This window comes from Macrobrachium nipponense, chromosome 37, assembly GCF_015104395.2.
Source record: "Macrobrachium nipponense isolate FS-2020 chromosome 37, ASM1510439v2, whole genome shotgun sequence".
Lineage (NCBI taxonomy): Eukaryota > Metazoa > Arthropoda > Malacostraca > Decapoda > Palaemonidae > Macrobrachium > Macrobrachium nipponense.
Window position 1 is genome coordinate 57,096,797 of NC_061097.1, and position 22,160 is coordinate 57,118,956.

General features: G+C 40.3%; 1 long non-coding RNA gene across 1 annotated transcript; it reads left to right on the forward strand.

The window, feature by feature from the left end:
- The first annotated feature begins 466 nt into the window (after nucleotides 1-466).
- LOC135209274 (uncharacterized) lies at nucleotides 467-21,628 on the forward strand. Its single transcript, XR_010313342.1, has 2 exons — nucleotides 467-605; nucleotides 20,418-21,628. It is a non-coding gene; the product is annotated as an uncharacterized LOC135209274 (long non-coding RNA).
- Nucleotides 21,629-22,160: the final 532 nt, after the last annotated feature.

A 22,160-nucleotide genomic window follows, 5' to 3' on the forward strand; every position in this document is an offset into this window, starting at 1 on the left:
ATTAACTAAAAGCTTAACAAATGTGCATCTTTTCCATGAATCCTTTAAAAAGTTATATATTAGTGGACCCACCATATTCGCGTTCTCCAGATTCGCGGACTCAAGAATTCACGAATTTCTCTCTGGAACATTTCCTCCCATTATTTGCAGGAAATTCACGTATTTGCAGTATTTTCTATGAGAAATATCTAAAAAATTTCCAGTGTTTTAAAATTCCATCATAAAATGCACTTTTTGTGATAAATCTATTTAAAAAAACCACGTCTAAAAATTTTGAGTGGGTTTTTCTTGAGTTTTATCTAACAAAATTGGCTGTTTCAGCAGTTTTATAGGGGTTCCAACTATTTGCGGGTTCTAACTATTAGTGGGGGGTGTCTGAGGAAAACATTAATATACCTGTGTACTAATGTAACGTCAATACACTTCCTGCATATTTATAATAATCACTTTCGCTATCTTGCAGATAATTCGCGAAGTACCATATGCAGACTTGGTGAGTGAGAGGTCCCGGGAAATTTAAGTTACGTTACATAATTATCAAAAAGGAACTCTATTCCTTGGTCTTGTTTTGAACTTGTGAGGACCGTCATTCATTTTATTTTGCTGTAAGTATTCAAAAGATTATTTGTACATTTATAAGTAATGTCGTTCATGTATGGTTTCAAGTTTAACTCTTGAGGTTAGGAACTTTCTAACTGTTTAGGCTTAGCTCTCTTGACATCAGAATGGAAAAATCAAAATAATTTGTTCCTACAAGGGTATGAACCTTCGTCTATTATACGAGAGCACAGGTTAGTCCCCAAGTTACTACAGACACTTTCTTAATGATTGTCGTAGGTGGAAATCCGGCATAAGTCAGAGCCGGTTTTTGAATTGTCAACAACTTTGGCCTGACTAAATTTGTTGCTTACAAACTTTTATTTCTTTTGAGACAAATTGTGCCCAGATGATCATTGCATTGTGATACAGTGTTCCCCCCCGTATTCGCGGGGGATGTGCACCAGACACCCCCGTGAATAATTAAAATCCACGAATAGTTAGAACCACCACTAAAAATGCTTATAAATGTCTATCTTGAAAGTTCAGATACCTAATGGATACCTTGAGTAACATCCTCCTACAAATATACCTAAAATTACTAACCTATTACAGTATTAATCTTTAAGGTTATATTATCAATATAATTTCCAAGAGAGAGAGAGAGAGAGAGAGAGAGAGAGAGAGAGAGAGAGAGAGAGCATTGGATGGTAACATCATATATCTGACCATCAAGAGTGAAATTATGAATTATTTCTGAGACAGAGAGAATAATAATGGAGAGAGAGAGAGAGAGAGAGAGAGAGAGAGAGAGAGAGAGAGAGAGAGAAACTCCTAGACTCCGACTCCTTCCCCTCTGCCAAGCCAATATGTACAATATCAAACTGTCATTTACTCCCCGCCCTCCTTCCTCCAAGTGGATAAAAAGACTGGGAATCGCTATTTTTTTATTAATCTTATTAATATTTAAAAATTAGTTATAAGGTAAATCATTTATATATGCTACAAAACAAATAAACGAGAGAGAGAGAGAGAAAGAGAGAGAAATGTTATTGTTTAATCTCATTAAATTTAATATTATTTAAAAACTAGTACTGTATATTACCATAAAATGTAGTAATGCCCTTAAAGATACACTGTATACATAAACTTCCAGCCCAAACAGAGGGCGAGAGTTACCACTATGACATACGTATTGCAATACACCACCTGGTTCACCTGAATTAGCCCTGGTCACTGACCAGCCTGAGCTATATCCCCACAGAATTACCAGTAATTGGGTAATTTTTTAACTGCCAGCGCTACCAACGCTGCAAGTAAACCCCCTTCTACTGAGTTACCTGTACCACCGTTGGCAATGCTGTTGCCAGTACTGGCCGGCAGAGCGCTCTCCCTTCAATTGCTTTTTGTTCGCTCGAGCGTTAGGACGTTTCCTAGCTCAAGCGAAGATTTTGGTCTTTAGCCCGACCCGCAGATTAACCTGCTGTTTTGTTGATGAACCTTGGACTTCGTTTGGACCTCTTGTGGATTTTGGATTTGAATAAAGCATTGATTGGACTTTGCTATCATGGACACACCTCAGAAAGAAACTGCCCCGGCTGCACCTTCAAAGTCATCCTCATCTGCTACGGCTCCAGAACAACCTTGCAGCGGTGATGGGGCAGCTCATCGGTCTGGTATTGCCTGCAAGAAGCGAATGAGTACCCTGAAACGTGACAGACATTCACATTGCATTAGTTGTAGGGAGGTACAGTGTGGGGTTAAACAGAGATGTCAGGAGTGTAGGGTCTGGTCATTGGACCAGATGGAGAACTATTTAAAACATACAAAAACTCTAGTGTCGAAGAATAAGCGTAGGGTGACCGAGCCTAAGAAAGTGGAAGAAGAGAGTTTAGAAGCTGTATTATTCAAGAAATTTGAGGATATGTTGTCATCAAGTATGACTAGTCTTTTTACTGAATTGACAACAAAATTGAATCAGGATAAGGATAGTGATAAGAGTGTGGACTCTAACAGCTCTTTTTCAGCTCCCCTGCATGTTCCAGAACCAGCCCTAATGGGTGCTGGGGGTTATGGGGAACCGCTGGCCCCCCTGGCGCGGAGCAGTCAGTGTCAGCAGCAGAATTCCCCCTTTCCCCTAAAAGCGTAAGTAAAAAGCGTGAATTAGCAATAGGTGAGACCAAGACTGTTAGGGATCCTAATGTAGAGGTTAAGGATGAGAAGCTGCTAGAGCAGTGCCTTTCGGGTTCAGATTCGGCTATCTTTACAGGATCGGCATTGGATCCGACGGAAGTTCTGTTTCTGTCCTCATGTTTTCCGAAGGATAAGGATATTAAGTCATCTGTTAAGTCGGTGTCGGAAGCGAGACCTGTTGAAAATTTCGAGGCCATCCCTTCTTCTTCGAAAGTTTCCTTCCCAGCAGGTCCTTTTACAGAGTCAGGGGGCTGGTGGTAGCCAATTTGATGAAATAACATTTAACTTGGCAGAATATAATGCTAAAATTCTAGGTTTGTCTCAGAATTATAGACTTCTGGTTAGATAGTGCTTTCATTTAGGCTTTTCAGACATTCGGGATCATGTTAGTAAGAATTTCCCCGAGTTTTCGGGTGATATGTTGCAGGATTATCAGGGGGGAGGGGAATCTATATACCTTCTTTCACTTAAAAGAATGGCTTCTTCTTCATCTTCTTCTTCTCCATCCCCTTTTACATCTGTTTTTCCTTCTACTCCTAATATTTCTCTTCATTCCTTATCTACAAGCTCTACCTCTTAAGTTCCTCCTCACTCTTCTCTTTTGGGGAATGCCTTAGCTTCGTCTGCAACCTGTCGACAGGTTCCCCCGGGTGGTTCGTTCCCGGAGGGGTCCCGTTCTGAGGTCCCTCGTTCAGAAGCAAAGGGTCCAGCAAACGGACAGTTAGGCATTTTGGATCCGGTGGGCTTATTCTGCTCTTTTAGTGCACCTGTCAGCTTGGCGGGCGGGGCCTCATACTGCCCGAGTTCTTCGGCAGGGATTGCGGTAGTTATACCAGATATGTCCTCTCCCATTTTCTCTTATCCTTCGATGTCTTTCCCAAACTTTCCTCAGGGTGCGGCGGTTTCATTTTCTAAGGGTTATGGTATTGGTGCTGGTTTGGTGGGGGTTACGGGAACAGAGATTCCCTCTTCTAATTTGTAATCGCTACGTTGGGTGATTCTTCTGGTCTTAAGACCGCTGCAGCGGTTTCTGGTCCAAATAGGACGTTTGGTAGTATGATTGGTACTGGTATTGCGGCTACTCAGGAGTTAGGTACTGGTATGGTTTGCTCAGGTACAAGTGATCTCGCTCCAGGAGTGAGTTTTTCCATGTTAGCGTGATCCCCTGCAGTTAGGAACTTAGGTAATGTCGCAGGTGTTGCGACTTCTGAGTTCTCAGGTGTTGGCTCAGGGTATTGGGGAGGTTAAATGTAGGTGTTTCAACCGCAGTTCCTTTGCAATCCGGTTGGGTAGATCAGCGGCGCCTTATGCACCGAATTCGTCATCAGGTCTTCAGGATAAGACGATCCATGCGGATGTTTCACAGCAGGGGGTGTAGGCCTCAGGGAGGTTTGCTTCGGATTCGAAACACCCAGTGTTTGTCAGTGCAACAACTCGAGCTACGTCGGCTCTCTTAGGAGAGAGGGTTCTGGCACAACCGGCTATGGTTGGTGTGGGGATTCTACATGGATTGATTGGTCAGGATTCCAGGTATAGGGATTTATTGAGTTCCCCCTCTTTGCAGTTGGGTAAGTTGGAAGTTCATCCTGTCTCTTGTCCTGCTCCTCTCCGATCAGAGGATCCAGATAGGGAAACATCGTTGGAAGAAGAAGTCACTATCATGGAAGCAAGTTTTCCCCAAGCGGGAGAAAGAGAATATAAAAGGATGGTACAATTTATTCACGATTTGTTTCCTCAGTCGAGAGTGGCGGAGGATCCAGTACACCCTATTCAGGCAATGTTCGAGGAATTATATTCCACAAAACCTTCAATACCTCGCACGTCCTGTAAGTTGACTTGGTTTGGTCAGGTGGAGCAGTCCTTGAGAGAGGTGGACGTTAGGTTGACTTCTATAGTGGGTTCGGGTAGGCAGGATTATTCTCTACTTCCACCCAGGAAGAATGTGTGTGTAGTAGCGGGTAACCCTTTGTCGGGTATAAGAGTTCCCCTGAATGAATCGGAGGAAGCTCTTTTGGCAAGAGTTCCCTTGTCGTCTAGACAGGTAGGAATCACCTTGAGAGAAGCAACCATTTTGGAGGACACCTTTCGGAACCAGTTCGAAGCTCTCTCACACTCGATGTGGATGTTGTCGAGTTTGATGGGCTTCTTGAAAAGAGACAGGTTCGTTCCATCGGATCCGGTCCTTTTTGATAATCTGATCACATTGGTGTCGATGGGATTGGCTCATCAAGCAAATGTTGCAGTGGCTGGTACTACCTTTATTGGGAAGAAGAGGAGAGACTTATACTTGAGCCATCTTCCCCCCCATTTCCCAGAATCCATAAGGGGGCCCTGTCCAGGGCGCCCCTCGCACTCTGCGACAAACTCTTCAAAGAGTACGAAGTTGCGGTGATGGTAAACTTCGTCTCTTCAACTTCAGCGGTAGAGTCGCAACAGGCGATGATACGGGTTGCGGCACAAGATGTCAGATCCCCTAAGGGTGCATGTATACCGTCACCTGGAAAGCGTACTGGCGCTTGGTCTCCTGTTAGGTCCCCTAAGAAGGTGTGGTTCCCCACCAAGGCTTCCCCAATGGTAACTTCAAAGCCTTCAGCAGTGGAGAGGGGTTTTCACAAGTAGGAGATGTTGCCCTCGTCGACACCGGTAGGAGGATGTCTGAACCACTTCGCGAACATCTGGGAGAAGTGGGGCACGGAGTGTTGGGTAGTGGAGGTCCTGAGGAACGGATACAAGATTCCCTTCCATTCTGTACCTCCCCTATCCGATGTTCCTGTTCATCTGGCCAGTTATTCCCCGTAGTAGCCATCTTGCTTGGTGAGACGTTCCCGCGCGAAGTCAGATTAATCAACATATATCACAAGTTTAACATATGTCTAGAATTTGAGAAATATCTAGAAGTGTTCGTGAACTATCGGTGATAAGATTAGTGTGAAAATAGTAGGATAAAGAGTCTCCTAAGTTAGTTTATCAAGTGAAATACTGTAAATCAGAACAAGATGGCAGTAAGTTCCAACTGCGGGAAGAAATGGCGAAATTTAGCTTGCTTGGCAGATTCGCAATACGATGAGGTAGCAGGAAGGGAACTGGCATTTCTCATCTATGAGATCAGCAACAGTCCTAACCAAAAAGATACAAAAGCATTCATAGATATATTAGAAGGATATACTAATCCTTCAAACTGGAACAAATCAACTGAAAACATCTTGAAAATAATTGAAGAAGTTCCAAATAAAATCCAAGTGGTCAAGAGACTCATAAAGAAAATATACATAAACCAACATATTCCGACAAAGAAAATGAATAAGGTGAACATTGTAAATATCCTAATTGATGCATTAGGAAAAAGAATGCCAAAAGCATGCAAACTGTGTAAGGTGTGGTATAGCATAGTTAATCCACAAAACCTAATCAGAAAATGTGCTGCATGCAACATTCCAACCCATCCACAATGTGCTGAGGTAATGCAAGATATGAGAAAAGATACCAGAATATTTTGCTCAACATGTTTATCATGGATAGACAATTTTATTAAATCAAGATTGAATGTACAAATAGTTGAGGATGAAGAAGAAGAGGAAGAGGAAGAAGAAGAAGAGGAAAATGGAAGAGAAGTAAACAAAACTGAAATGACAGAAAAAGATAAGGAAAACAAAGAACAGGATAAAAGTATGGATGCAGAGATACTCATTGATACTACATATGAGGCAATAAAGCAGCATACTTACGAAGAAATAAATTACGATATGACAACACAAAAGAAAATCCCGAAGAGGCTCTACCCAGATCTACACAATGACAGGAAAGAGGAAAAAATAGACAAAAAAGACAAAGTCTGCAACCTTTTGAAAAGAGGGAATTGCAGATTTGGAGAAAGATGTTACTACAAACATCCAAAAGTAAGTCACAACTATGAAATATATGGTAAAAGTGCATACCTAGATGGCTATGAGGATGATTGCAGGGATCTGCATCCAAAAATATGCAAAAACTTAAAAGAAGGAAAAGGATGTAAGTTCGACAAAAAATGTAAATATATGCACCCTGTAGCCATGAATCATAATCAAATAAATAATCAATCAAGCAATAAAATCCAAAATAAGAAAGAAACAAATAAAGAGAGGAATAAAGAATATCAGGTAAAAGAAAAAAGCAAGCCATCAACGAGATATGCAGAGATGTCAGCAAAAAATTTCAAAGCATCAGCTCCAAGATTCTACTCAAGAGATAATAACTGTATTTATTATGCAAGAGGATATTGCAGATATGGAGAAAATTGCAGATTCAGACACAAAATGAACAATTATGATGAAGGAAGATCAAATATGGAAAAGTTGAATTTTTTAATGTCAGAATTTCTGGAAATGAAAAAAAGAACAACATACCAGAACAGGAAAGAGACATGGGAAAATCCTTATTATCACCAATATTAAATGAAGGAGAAAACACGCAAACCATCATAGTGATGAATGTGCAGGGTTTAGTTACGAGTAACTCAAAAAGAAAAATAGTGTACTTAGAAGAACTAACCCAAATTGAAAAGAAAATAGATATAATGAATATAAGTGAAACCTGGTATTCCCAAGAGACTGGGAATGATGATCAAATAAAAGGGTTCCAAACATATAGATCAGATATAAAAATAGGAATCAAGGGGGAACCGCAATATATGGGAAAGACAAAAAACAAGGAAAAATATATGAGAAATATAGTAACTCAGAATGTGAACTAATAGCGGTAGAATTTGAATCTGAAAAATTAATGAACATAGTAATATATAGACCTCCTAATACTAAAGAGTTTGACTTAATAATAGAAAAATTGGATGATATATGTAGAAATCACAAGGACTGGACTATTCTCCTATCTGGAGACTTCAACTTTCCTTTCGTAGACTGGAAAGAACGAATAGGAGATTGTGGTTGTACTTATACATATAAAAAAGAGAGTAATAGTAGTGCAGAAGATAAGAGGCAATTCGAAAAGCTATTAGATATGCTACTAGAATACAACATTCAACAAATAAATCACCTGCCAACAAGAAAGGAAAATACTTTAGACCTAGTATTTGTGAACGAGATGAATTATGTTTAAGAAATAATAGTTTATAATGCGAATATTTCAGACCATAATGTCATAGAATTAACAGTCCATTTCAAAGCAAGTGAAAACAGAGGTAAGCAAGAAATGAAAAAGTGGGAAGGATATGGATAATACAACTTCTACAGTAAAAATATAAAATGGTCAGAAATAAATGAAGAATTAAACAAAGATTTGGATAACATTTTCGTAAGTGATGACATAAGGGTAAATACGGAGATATTATATAAAATTTTAGAGAAAATAGTGGATAAATATATACCGAAGAAGAAAAGTAAACATCAGTCATGCATACCAAGAGACAGAAGTATCTTGTTCCAGAAAATCAGAAAGTGGAAAAAAGGTCTTGCAAAAGAAAAAAAAAAGCATGGAAAGTTATAGGACTAAAAAGTAAGATAGAAAATGCAGAACAAAAGATTATACAATCAAAAGAAAATGAAAAACGGGACTTGTAAGAAAAAACCCTAATAAATATCAAGCAAAACCCCAAACTATTATACTCATACGCGAAAAAGATGAATAAAAGAAGAATAGAAATAGGCCCGCTAAGAATTGAAGGGAGATTAACGAATGAAAAAAAGGAAATTTGCAACATATTGGCAGAACGATATAAGAGAATAGATAATGAAGATAATGATATAGAAGTAAGGGACGAAAATAGTGAATATTTAGCTGACATAGATATTAATGAAGCTAATATTGTGCAGGCTATTAATGAAATTAAAAATGGAGCTGCAGCAGGGCCTGATGGAGTTCCTGCTATTTTGTTAAAGAAAGTAGTCCATTCTATCGCAAAGCCACTTGCAATATTATTAAGACAAAGTGTAGATACAGGCAAGATTTATGATGAGCACAAATTAGCATATATTACCCCTACTTTCAAAAGTGGATCAAGACTAGAAGCAAGTAATTATAGGCGTGTGAGTCTAACATCATATATTATGAAAGTGTATGAAAGGGTTATGAAGAAAAATATTATGAAACATTTAATAAAAAATAATTTGTTTAATATAGGACAACATGGTTTCGTACCAGGAAAAAGTACACAAACCCAACTGTTAGTCCACCGTGAGAACATATTCAAAAATATGAAAAGCGGAAATGAAACAGATGTGGTTTATCTAGACTTTGCAAAAGCTTTTGACAAGGTAGACCATAATATATTAGCGAAGAAAATTAGAAAACACAATATCGTGGATAAAGTAGGAAGATGGTTAAAAGAATTTTTACACAACAGAAAACAGATAGTTATTGCAAACGATGAGAAATCGGATGAAGCCAAGGTAATATCCGGTGTGCCACAAGGTACGGTGTTAGCTGCAATACTGTTTGTTATTATGATTGAAGACATAGACAGTAATGTTAAGGATTCGGTAGTGAGTAGTTTCGCTGATGACACAAGAATAAGTAGAGAAATTACTTGTGGTGAAGATAGGAATGCTCTACAAAGAGACCTTAACAAAGTATATGATTGGGCAGAGGTAAATAGGATGGTATTTAACTCTGATAAATTTGAATCAATAAATTATGGAGACAGAGAAGGAAAGCTATATGCATATAGGGGACCTAATAATGAGACAATCACAAATAAGGAAGCAGTTAAAGACCTTGGTGTGATGATGAATAGGAACATGTTATGCAATGATCAAATAGCAATTCTATTGGCAAAATGTAAAGCAAAAATGGGAATGTTGTTACGGCACTTCAAAACAAGAAAAGCTGAACACATGATTATGCTTTATAAAACATATGTCCGTAGTCCACTTGAATATTGCAATATGATATGGTACCCACACTATCAAAAGGATATTGCACAAATAGAGAGTGCACAAAGGTCCTTTACAGCTAGAATAGAAGAAGTTAAGGACCTTGACTACTGGGAAAGACTACAATCCTTAAAATTATATAGTCTAGAAAGGAGAAGAGAACGCTACATGATAATTCAGGCATGGAAACAGATAGAAGGAATAGCAGAAAACATCATGGAACTAAAAATATCAGAAAGAGCAAGCAGAGGTAGATTAATAGTGCCCAAAACTATACCAGGAAAAATAAGGAAAGCACACAGGACATTAATCCACTACGCACCAGCATCGTTAATGCAGCGTCTATTCAATGCGTTGCCAGCTCATCTGAGGAATATATCAGGAGTGAGCGTAGATGTGTTTAAGAATAAGTTCGACAAATATCTAAACTGCATCCCAGACCATCCAAGATTGGAAGATGCAAAATATACCGGAAGATGTACTAGCAACTCTCTGGTAGACATTAGAGGTGCCTCACACTGAGGGACCTGGGGCAACCCGAACAAGCAGTGGAGATTCGGTCACTTTTAGAGAAGGGAGCGATAGAACCTGCTCCCCCTTCACCTGGGTTTTACAGCCGGATTTTCGTGACTGCCAAGGTGGGAGGTTAATGGAGACCGATTATAGACTTGTCGGGTCTCAATCAACTGGTGGTTTCTACAAAATTCCACATGGAAACTTCCCAATCTGTGCTGAGGTCAGTTTGGAGAGACGACTGGATGATTTCGGTGGACCTCAAGGACACCAATTTCCAGATTCCTGTACATCAGGAATTTCGGAAGTTCTTTCGATTCTTGGGTCCATCCGGAACTTTACAGTTCAAAGTCCTCTGCTTCCGGCTGACCACTGCACCTCAGGTGTTTACGAGGGTAATGTCTCCGATATCAACGATAATGCATCGTTGGGGATTCAGAATGAGAAGGTATCTCGACGATTGGCTCATTCAGGCTTCGTTGAGAGAGGAAGCATTAAGAGCAAGGGAGTTCCTTTTACAACTGTGTCAAAGCTTAGGAATAAGAATCAACTTAGAGAAGAGTTCCCTTTCACCATCACAAGTAAAATCATATCTAGGTATGACGATTCAAATTTGTCATTTGAGGGTCTTTCCATCACAGGAGCTAGTGCTTTCTATCCTCTGTCAAATAGAAAGCTTCAGGTCACAGAGGGCTCAACCAGTGAGCGAATGGAGAAGTCTGTTGTGAGGATGTCCTCTCTCCCTTATTGTTCCAGGATCTTGTCTCCGGATGCACTCTCTGCAGGCATGTCTCAGGAATCTTTGGGACTTTCAGGAAGAGAGCGCAGTGGTAATCTGGGATGATTTTTGCCTAGAGGATCTTCGGTGGTGGTCAGAAGAATCTCATCTGACTGCCGGCGTAAGTTTGGCCCTCCCGATTCCGGACATTCATCTATATACAGATGCCTCAGATCAAGGTTGGGGCGCAACTTTAGAGGAAAGTCAGGCCAAGGGCCTTTGGAGGGACCTGGATCGGGAGGGATCAATAAATTACCACGAGTTGAGAGCAGTAGAGGAAGCACTAACACGGTTTTCAGAGTTGGTCTACCGCTTTTCTCGGACAACGTGACAGCGTTGGCTTACCTGAGGAAACAAGGGGGAACAAGGTCAGCAAAGCTAAATATGATCGCACAGAGGATACTTCGGTGGTGCGAATCACACAGGGTTTCTCTCCTTCCCCAGTTCATAGTGGGGAAACTAAACGTATTGGCGGATGCATTGAGTCGGTCAAGAGAAGTACTAGGGGGCGAGTGGACGTTAGTACAAGAGGAAGTCCAGCTCTTGCTAAAGAGATGGCTGGCTACAGTAGACCTTTTCGCCACAAGACTGAATTTTCGACTTCCAACCTACTTCTCCCCGGTAGCGATCCCATGTCGTGCGGGACAGGTGCGGTGCTCCACTCATGGGACAACCTACAAGTGTATGCTTTTCCCCCCTTCGGATTAATACATCAGGTTATAGGGAAACTAAGAAGCAGTACGGGGACTCAAATGACTCTTTTAGCTCCGTTTTGGCCCCAGATACCATGGTTCCCGGATCTCCTAGAAATGTTAGAGGAACCTCCTGTGATCCTCCCGAAAAGGGGAGATCTACTCAGACAACCCCATTTTCATTATTATCATCAGAACCTGCATGTGCTCAACCTAGCTGCATGGAGACTATCCAGTGAGTGGCGCTCAGTACAGGGCTCTCTAAGGAAGTGGCTTGCCAGCTTTCCCTATGTCTAAGAAAGTCTACTAGAAAACTCTATCAAGTTAGGTGGGCAATGTACAGGAGCTGGTGTAGGAAGAAAGGACATAGTATCTCTCATCCTACCATTGCAAAGATTGCAGATTTCCTCCTGTTTCTCAGGAAACACAAGAAGTTGTCATACTCGACTATAACGGGATATAGGTCTATGCTGAGTGGTACGTTCCGGTTTAATCTCCCGGAGTTGTCTAACAGCAGGGTATTGCACGATCTCTTAAGGTCGTTCAAAATTGAACGCCCTATGATACCGCTTCGGGCCCCTTCGTGGGATTTAGTGGCTGTTTTAAATATGCTGAGGTCTTCGAGTTACCAGCCCTTAGAAGAGTTGTCCCTGAGGGAACTGACCAAGAAAGTCTTGTTCTTGGTTTCGCTTGCTAGCCTACAGTGAAGAGAGTGGGAGAGATACAAGCAGTATCTAGGAGAGTTCCCCTAGATGCTGACCCCTTGGCATTGGTAGGGGGATTAGGGAACAGCAGCTGGGCCGTGACGCCTGGTGGGGTTGCTTTTTCACTGGTCCTTGGGGCCCAGCTGCTGATCCAACTAAATTAGTCAGAACTTTTCCTTCTTTCTGCAATTTTTTCATTCTTACTACATCCTTCTCCTTCATGTAAATTTTTTTTTACTAGTATTTCCGACTAATTATGTGGAATTTTCCACCTTTGTTGAAATTTGCTGGACCTGTTAAACAGAAAAGATATCATAGTTTTGGACTGGGTTTTATATCTGAAGCTAAATAGTGGGAACCATGGCAGGACCATCAACTGCCCGATAATGTTCGGACCTGAGCAATATCAGGCGGAACTATTTTGCAGGACTGGACCACGGATTCCAGGGGGGTCTAGTTTTGTGGATAGGACTCTCGGCAGTCTGTCCAGTTTGCCCATAATGTGATTAGGGTGGGGATGATTATATTCTGGTAATACTCTCAGTCTATCAAGCGGGTTTGGCTTACACTTGGGCCACTCTAATCATGTTGTGCCATCCCCTGTGGGGTAGGGTAGGGACGTGGACATTTTGGAGTCAGTTCTCACTTGTGCCATTAGTAGAAGAATAAACTGTATGAAAGGCTGATGATATCTTTTTAAGGTTTTCAGGTTTTTTTCACATTTTTTTAACCCATATCTCTATGAAATCAAAAATTAAGATACAAGTACCCCTACGCCCTTTGATGGTGGTGAATCGGCACAGTTAATGACTTCTGGAACCTCCCCTGACAACCTTCCTATGGAAAATTCTAAAAAACCTTCCAGTGTAATTACACTTGAAACCCTATGCTCCAGTACAGAGTAAAGGGAAATTGAGCAGTAATATATATGAAATTGGACCGGGAATATTTGAAAAATCTTATGACAAGTATTTAACTTTAAATCTGGAAGAAGCTAGTTATGATATTTTTTATGTATATCGAGATATTGTGAAGTGTTGTGGCCGAGAGCCTAAGATTTCTTATGAAGGTAGAGGAAAGCTGATGGTGGAATCTACCTCAGCCAAAGAAACTGAAAAACGGAAAATATTATCACACCTTGGAGGAGAGTCAAAGTACAATGTGTAGTACATGCTTTTTGGAATCACTCCAAGAGAATGATATATGCTCCCCAACTGATAATGTACTGTGAAGAAAAAAATGGAGTCTTTGTACCACTTCCCAACTTAATTATTACATTTAATTCTACTCGATTGCCCACTATAGTAAAAGCAGCCTGACTACGTTTTAAGATTAAACAATATATCCCAAGACCGAGATGTTTCCATTGTCAAGAGTTTGAAAATATGTTAGGTTCCTGTAGACAGAAACTGCAAGGCAAGCCTGCCATTTGTGTCAAATGCAGTGAACCAGAGCATGGCATATGTAATAAACAAGCCAGATGTATACATTGTGGAGACAATCATCCATCGTCTTCACTTAATTGTGATGTGTACATCATGGAAAAAGAGATTCAAACTTTAAGGGTAACAGAACGTATCACATTCAGGGAGGCAAAAGAGAGAGTATTGAATCAATACGTTAGACCAGGAATATCCTTTTCCAGTGTTGCTTCCAACCGAAAAAGAAATATAAATTTAAATTTAAATGTCACCAAGGATAATTTAAATAAAAAACTGGTGACGACCCATACTCATGCCTCTTTGGAGGCAGTGCCAATTGTTGCTGGTGCCCCTTCCTCATCGGAGGCTGCACCAGTGATTGCTGGTGCTCCTGCCTCTCCAGAGGCTGCACCAGTAATTTCTGGTGCTCCTGCCTCTTCGGAGGCCTCGCCAGTGATATCTGGTGCTCCTGCCTCCTCAGGAGGCCGTACTAGTGATTTCTGGTGATCCTGCCTCTTTGGAGGCAGTGCCAGTTGATTCTGGCACTCCTACCTCTTTGGAGGCAGTGCCAGTGGTTTCTGGCACCCTTTCTTCTGTGGAAGCAGAACCAGTGATTTATGGTACTCCTACCACTGTGGAGGCTGTGTTGGGTATACCTGGCACTCCCGCCTCTCTGGAGGCTGTACCAGCTGTAAATCCTTCGGAGGATGTACCAATGTCCAATCCTCACACCCCTCCTCAGCCGACACCAGCTTTGTCTGCTGTTCCTGAGACTAATATCCCTCTAAAAAAGGAAGGCAGCCTTAAACAATCGGTCTCCTTCCAGGAAAAAAGAGCAAGGTTGTAAGCTGAAAGCTCTTAAAAGAGGCTCTAATGTAGCAGCCTCTAAAGGAAAGTAAAATTTATTAATTTTCTCCAGTGGAACTGTCAGAGATTAAGAGCTAAATGGGAAGAATTAAGGCTGCTCATATCAGAAGTGTCTCCTGTTTGTATAGCTCTGCAGGAGACCATGATTGGTAATAATATGTGCCCCAGCCCACGAGAGTATACACCCTATCACTCCACCTATAATTTAAATATTGGAAGCCATGGTGGTGTCGTTTTGCATGTTTGAAATGACACCCCACAAAATCCTATTAGTATTCAATCAGCATTGCAATTGATAGGTGTGCAGATCCATTTGCAAAGAAAATATACAATATGCTCTCTCTATCTACCACCTAACGAAGTCTTCCCCATCAATGAATTTAAATCTTTTATTCAACAGTTACCACGTCCTTTTGTTATTTTGGGAGATATTGATAGCAGAAACCCTCTTTGGGGTGACATCGTCACCAATCAGAGAGGAAGATGCTTGGGTTCCATCATAGAAGATGAAAATAATCCCCACAACTCTGGGAGTCTACACATTTTCATATTCAAACAGGCACATTATCAGCTATAGATTTATCTATATGTAGTGATGATTGCCTTATTGATTTTGATTGGAGAACTATAAATGATAGATTTACCAGTGACCATTTCCCAATAGTGGTGAGTGTAGCATCAAGCCCTCCATCATCAAGGCTACCTAAGTGGAACGTTGGTAAAGCTGATTGGGCAGTATTCCAGGAGCACAGCTCAATAGATGACTCAGCTGATGACTTTCCCTGTGTAGATGACGCTCTTGACGTTTTGAATACTATAATGTTCTCAGCTGGTCATCAACCTATACCTAGGACTTCGGGCAAATTTGTCCGCCGACCAGTTCCCTAGTGGACTCGTAAATGCCAGGAAACTCATAGAACCATGAGGTCTGCCTTCACCAGATACCGCAGACGAAAATGTGAGTATTATCGTGTTGAATTTCGAAAAGCAAGAGCTCATTTTCGCATGGAAATAAAAAAAGCACGAAAAGAATCTTGGATGATATTCATATCTTCACTAAATTCGAAAACTCCTCTGACTCTAGTTTGGAAGAGAGTTAGAAAAATAGCAGGCAAGTTCACTCCTTGTCAACCTCCAGTTATCAAGATCAATGGTTGCGAGGTAGCAGACCCCCAGCTAGTGGCAAATGAGTTTGCCAATCATTTTGCTAATGTTGCAAAGAAGAATGATGATAGACCCTATTCAGCTCAAAGACGGATAATGGAACAGGTCGAAATTGATTTTAATACCTTAAGACATGAGCAATACAATGCTCCTTTTACTATTAGAGACTTTGAATCGGCCATGAGTAAATGTAATGAATCAGCTCCTGGACTGGATGATATAACCTACTCAATGATTAAGCATACCCCTGAAAATACCAGTCTTTTCATATTAAGTCTAATGAACAGAATTTACCGAGAACATATTTTCCCCAAGCTTTGGGAGAAGTTAAAATTACTGCCATTTGTGAAACCTAGAAAAGATCCATTCAAGACAGAAAATTATCGTCCTATTGCATTGACATCTTGTTTGTGTAAGATCATGGAAAAAATGGTGGACACGCGATTGATGTGGTACTTGGAAAGAGATAAATATCTGTCACCTGCTCAGTGTGGTTTTCGGAGTATGCACTCCACAACTGATGTATTGGTACGAATGGGATCTTCAATATGTGAAACTTTTGCCAACAAGCAGCATCACATCACTGTTTTCTTTGATCTAGAGAAGGCTTATGATACAACATGGAGATATGGCATTTTGAGGGTCCTTTATGAATGTAACCTGAGAGGCAATTTGCCCCTGTTTATTAAGGCTTTTTTAAAAAATAGGATATTTCAGGTTCAGGTTAGAGCAACAATGTCAGATGTGTTCAATCAAGAAGGAGTACCACAAGGAAGTGTTTTAAGTGTAACCTTGTTCGCCTTGGTAATCAATGGGGTTTCTAAAATAATTCCCCCAGATATAATATATACCCTTTTTGTTGATGACCTATCGATTTCCTTTGCAGCATCAAGGATGGCAGTGGCTGAACGCCACCTTCAGCTCTGCATTGATAATATAGTAAAGTGGGCTGAGGTTAATGGCTTTAGATTTTCTGCCAGTAAAACGGTAACTATGCACTCTTGTCGTATGAGGGGAATCCACCCTGATCCAGATCTGTTCATTCATAGGCAGAGAATTCCATGTGTTGGTGAAACAAGGTTTCTTGGCTTGATTTTTGATAGCAAGCTGACCTGGATTCCACATCTGAAATATATTAAGGCAAAATGCTTGAAAGCAATGAATTTGCTGAAAGTCGTGTCTCACGCTTCGAGGGGTGCAGACCAAACTCAGATGTTGAGATTATATAAAGCCTTGGTCTTTTCAAAATTAAGTTATGGGTGTGAGGTGTACACTTCTGCGAAGCCAAATAGCCTTAAAATGCTCAACTCAATTCATCATGGAGGAATACGGTTGTGTACAGGAGCATTTAAATCATCTCCCACCGAGAGCATGCTTGTAGATGCTGATGAGGTGCCACTGGATCTTCATTATAAGCGTCTGCTGGTTCAGAGCTGTATAGATTCCAGAGGCTACCTAAGTCTTTAATCAGCATTTGTATGAGAAATGAAAGGCATTGGCAGTTTTATGAAAGTCACCCCAAGCAACCTCATCCATTCGCTTTTAGAGTAAATTTTATTGTCCGTGAATTAAATATGCCGAGAATCGAGATTTTACCAGCAAAATATTTAGTTAATCCCCCCTGGAACTTTCCAGAGGTAGAATTTTGTAGATATTTTAATTTTACCAGACAGAATTGTCCAGTGAGGCCATGCGTTCAATATTTTTAGAACACTCTTTGCAACATGATGACTCCACTGCAGTTTTCATGGATGGCTCAAAGTCAGATGCTGGCGTTGGCTTTGGTGTAGCTTTCCCTGATGTAGAGAGAAGTGGCAGGTTATCATCTGTTGCATCGATTTTTACAGCAGAATTATATGGAATTTTAAAGGCTTTAAAGGAAGTTTTAATTCGGAATGAAAATAATTTTATTATATATTGTGACTCGAGAAGCGTTCTTCAGTCACTGGAATCTTTTAACCCTTTAAACCCTCTGATTGTAGATATTGGAATGGCTGCTTTTACTAAAAAGGAGACGAAAAGAAATAAAATTCTGTTGGGTTTCTTCCCATGTTGGGGTGGCTGGAAATGAGAAAGCTGACCAACTTGCAAAGTCCGCGGTCAGCTCCCCAGAACCCACAAGATGCCTACTACCATATCGGGATTTGTATCCTCTAGAAGGCGAGAGAATTAAAAAATGTTGGCGGTCCCAGTGGGAGGATATTTTAAATAATCAAAAAATGCATAGTATCACTTCATCAGTGTCTCCTTGGTCATATCCATATATGCCAAGGAGACAAGAAACAATGTTGTGCAGATTTAGGATTGGACATACAAGACTTATACATGGGTTCTTGATGTCTCGTGAAAATCCTCTGTTTTGCGAGAACTGTACTCTGCCCTTGACTGTGAAACATTTGACTGAATGTCCCAGATTCGGGAATTTGAGACATAGGTTCCTGTCTTGGGGTCGTGACAGAGTAGGTAATTTTATCCTAACTACAATTCTTGGAAAGTATTGTAATATAGATCAGTTATACAAATTTATGGGGGAGGCGGGCCTCCTCAACCAAATTTAAATTATACATAGATTGTCTATGTAAGAACTTATATATATGAACAAAATCTTTATGCAAATATATTTATAGATATTTTTATATGAAATTTATTAAAAATTTAATTTTTTCTATTCAATTTATTTCGGTTTTCGGTGTCAATTACCCAGATGTTGTAACGCCACATTTAATAGATACAATCAATCAATCAATCAATCTAGGACAGTATTGTTTTCATGTAGGGATATCTATCTCTTGTACGTACCGGAATTTGTCGCCAAATGGGAATTGGAAACCAATCCCCTGCCGATATCATTTAAAGTCTCCTCTCTGGAGGATGGTTTTGGAAACGACGACTTAGAGATGTGCATTTGCCCAGTTTGTGCACTAAAGACATATTTGGCACGCACAGAAAAGCTCTTGCCTCATCCGCAGACATTATTTGTGTAACCTAGGAATTCCTCAAGAGCCATTTCGAAGAATGCGGTCGGTTTTTTCTTATGGGAAGTTATTACTCAGGCTTCAGGTAACGTTCCTGCCAATCTTGGCCGCAGCAATTCTCGCCCAAGAGCACATTCCATTAGAGGAATAGCTACCTCTTTGGTTTTCCTAAGGAACTATTCAGTGTCATCGATTTTGGAAGCAGCAACCTGGAAATCGGCTTCTGTCTTCACGTCTTTCTACCTTAAGGACATTCAGTTCACTTCGATGGAGGGTTACTTGCTGGGACCTTTCGTAGCCGCTAATGCTGTAGTTCGGTAAGTTCGCACAATGAGTATTAGTGAACAGAGGGGGGGTTATTGCCTTAGGTCTGTAGCTTAGCAAAAGTTTTTTTTTCCCCATTTTGTTTTTTCTTCATTAACAGGTACACATTATAAAAAAATATAGGTAGGCAGATAGCATGGATGAACGGCGACGACAACAACGACGGTGCGCCCGGCGTGCTTCTTCACCAGCGGTGATCAATAAAAAACCCGAAGGAGCTGCTCAAGTAGCTCCTCCTCCATACATGAGAGGCCTAGCAGCCACATGGGAGGCCCCCTTTTCCTCTCCACACATGCGAGGTAATTAATACCACATGGAAGGTCATCTAGACAGAGAAGAGACCTGACTGACGAACTGACTCAAAGTACTCTCTCCGCCGGCAATCTCATCCAAAGATCTGAATATACAGGTGAGTTACAATGCTTCGTAGGTGAAACTGAGTTACCTGCGCATGATTGCGTAAGGGGTCGGGCTGATTGTGATTGAACCCACCTCCTTCTAAATGTTGTTAATCGGCCTAATTCAGGTGTTCAGGTGCTGTATTGCAACATGAAGTTTTCATTATAAAACTAATGTTGTAATACTTACCTGAACACCTGAATGACTCCCACCCTCCTCCCCTCTTCAAAGATTTAGTGATTAGTGCAATTAAAGGGAGAGCGCTCTGCCGGCCGGTCCTGGCAACAGCGTTGCCAACGGTGGTACAGGTAACTCAGTAGAAGGGGGTTTACCTGCAGCGTTGGTAGCGCTGGCAGTTAAAAAAAAGAATTACCCAATTATGGGTAATTCTGTGAGGATATAGTTCGGGCTGGTCAGTGACCAGGGCTAATTCAGGTGTTCAGGTGGTGTATTGCAATATTAGTTTTATAATGAAAACTTCATTTTGCCTAACTATACAAACCTGAGGTCTTTTACATATAGTCCCACCTCATGCCACCCCTCACTCTGTTCCTGGGCCTAAAGCAAAGTGATATGTTTACCTCCAGTCGGGTGGGACTCCCGACCATCGGACAAGCAGTTACTACTGAACTACCTTGTTAGTAAACCTTACGACTGGTCCAGCTGGCGCTGAATAGTAATTCCTTATGCAAAGGACCTCAGGTTTGTATAGTTAGGAAAAATACAATTTACTTCCAAAAATTGTGATTTTAGTCATGAAAATATCATCAAAATACACTAATTAGTGATTATTTATGGTCAGAAAAAAACCTGCGAATAGACGATTTTCCAGCAAATAATGGGTAGATATGGTCCAGAGAGAAATCTGCAAATCCGGAGAACGGGAATAGGGGGGCCCACTGTATTTGTTTTCCCTGAGGATGCTTACTTTAAGAGTTGTTATGAACGGTGCTATTCAGAACATGGTCTCAGATTGTTTTATTTCAGATTCTTCCAAACAGAGGGAATTGCCGTCGGATCCTAACTAGGATTGAGTATTGCACATAGAACATCTTGTGGAAATGGAAGCTGAAGAATCATCATCATTGCTGCTACTCAAAGAAGAGAAGGAGGATCTAGAGGAGGGTCCAACTGAAAACGAAGATGACAACTCTTCGTTTGCAGACCCATTCTTAGATGTCAAGGCAGAACCGGAATTTTTTGACTATGATGATTTTGATGTGAACTGTTCTTCCCAATCTACTATTATGCGTGAAAAGGACAGCTCTCCAAGCTGTGATGATGAGAGTGGAAAGAAAAGTACCTGTATTGGAGAAGAAAATAGACATTTGGGTAGAAGCAAGGCAGCAGGGAAGCAATTAACTTGTGCTGAATGCCAAAAGACGTTATCAAGAATTGACAAGCTGAAATCCCACATGAGAACTCATACGGGAGAGAAACCATATACTTGCACTGTATGTCAAAAAAATTTTTCCGTTTCAAGTAATCTCACAAAACACATGAAAACTCATACGAGTGAGAAACCATATACTTGCTCTGTATGTCATAAAAGTTATTCTTATTCAAGTGTTCTCAAATATCACATGAGAACTCATAAGGGAGAGAAAGCAAATACTTGCTCTGTATGTCAAAAAAGTTTTTCTGATTCAAGTGCTCTCAAATGTCACATGAGAACTCATACGGGAGAGAAACCATTTACTTGCTCTACATGTCAAAGTAGTTTTTCTCAACCTAGTCATCTCAAAAGACACATGAAAACTCATACAGGAGAGAAACCATATACTTGCTCTGTATGTCAAAGACGTTTTTCTGGTTCAAGTAATCTCACAAAACACATGAAAACTCATACGAGAGAGAAACCATATACTTGCTCTGTATGTCAAGAAAGTTTTTCTCAATCAAATGATCTCAAAACACACATGAGAACTCATACATAAGAGAAACCAAATACTTGCTCTGTATGTCAAAAAAGTTTTTTTGATTCAAGTAATCTCAGAAAACACATGAAAACTCATGCATGAGAGAAAGCATTCACTTAAAAAACAATCTCAACAGACATGACAATTCACACTAGACAGAAACTATATATTGCTTAATCTCTGTCCAAGTCATTTGTATTAAATCCTTTTATATAACTGATGTAATTTGAATATCGTTAAGAGAGAACTTGAGTAACATTTGTAAGTGAAATTTCGTTTGACGTAAGTGTGGACAAAAAATGCTCTACCTCTTCATCGGGGGAAACTTTTACTTATGAGCTCAGATAAGTGCAGCAAGTTAAAAATGATTATATTTGCTTTATGAGAAATTTTTTATTTATTTATAAGATTATTGGTTAATAACCACTGGTTCTTAGAGACAATACTGAATCACTTTACTATTTCAATGTCTTGCTGGTGTTCTGACGATTTCAAATGTTTTTAGGCAATTCATTTGTTAATGCTATCAATCAATGTGTTGAGGGAACACCGAGAAAGAGGGAGAGTTCTAGCTTACTGTTTCTGATCGCAAAGATAATTTTTTTTATTGACATCTACGAATTTATGTTTGCTGACAGAACCCTGGTTTTGGTCTCATTCTGCAGCTGAGTAATTGTACTCTATTTCTTTATACTTTTATGTGAAGCACTTTTGTAAAAGTTATGTAATTTAACTTGCATTTGTTCAGTGAGAAAGTATATTAGATTTTCTTTCCAGTGACGTTTATGCAATTTGTGTCTGGTAGTTTGCT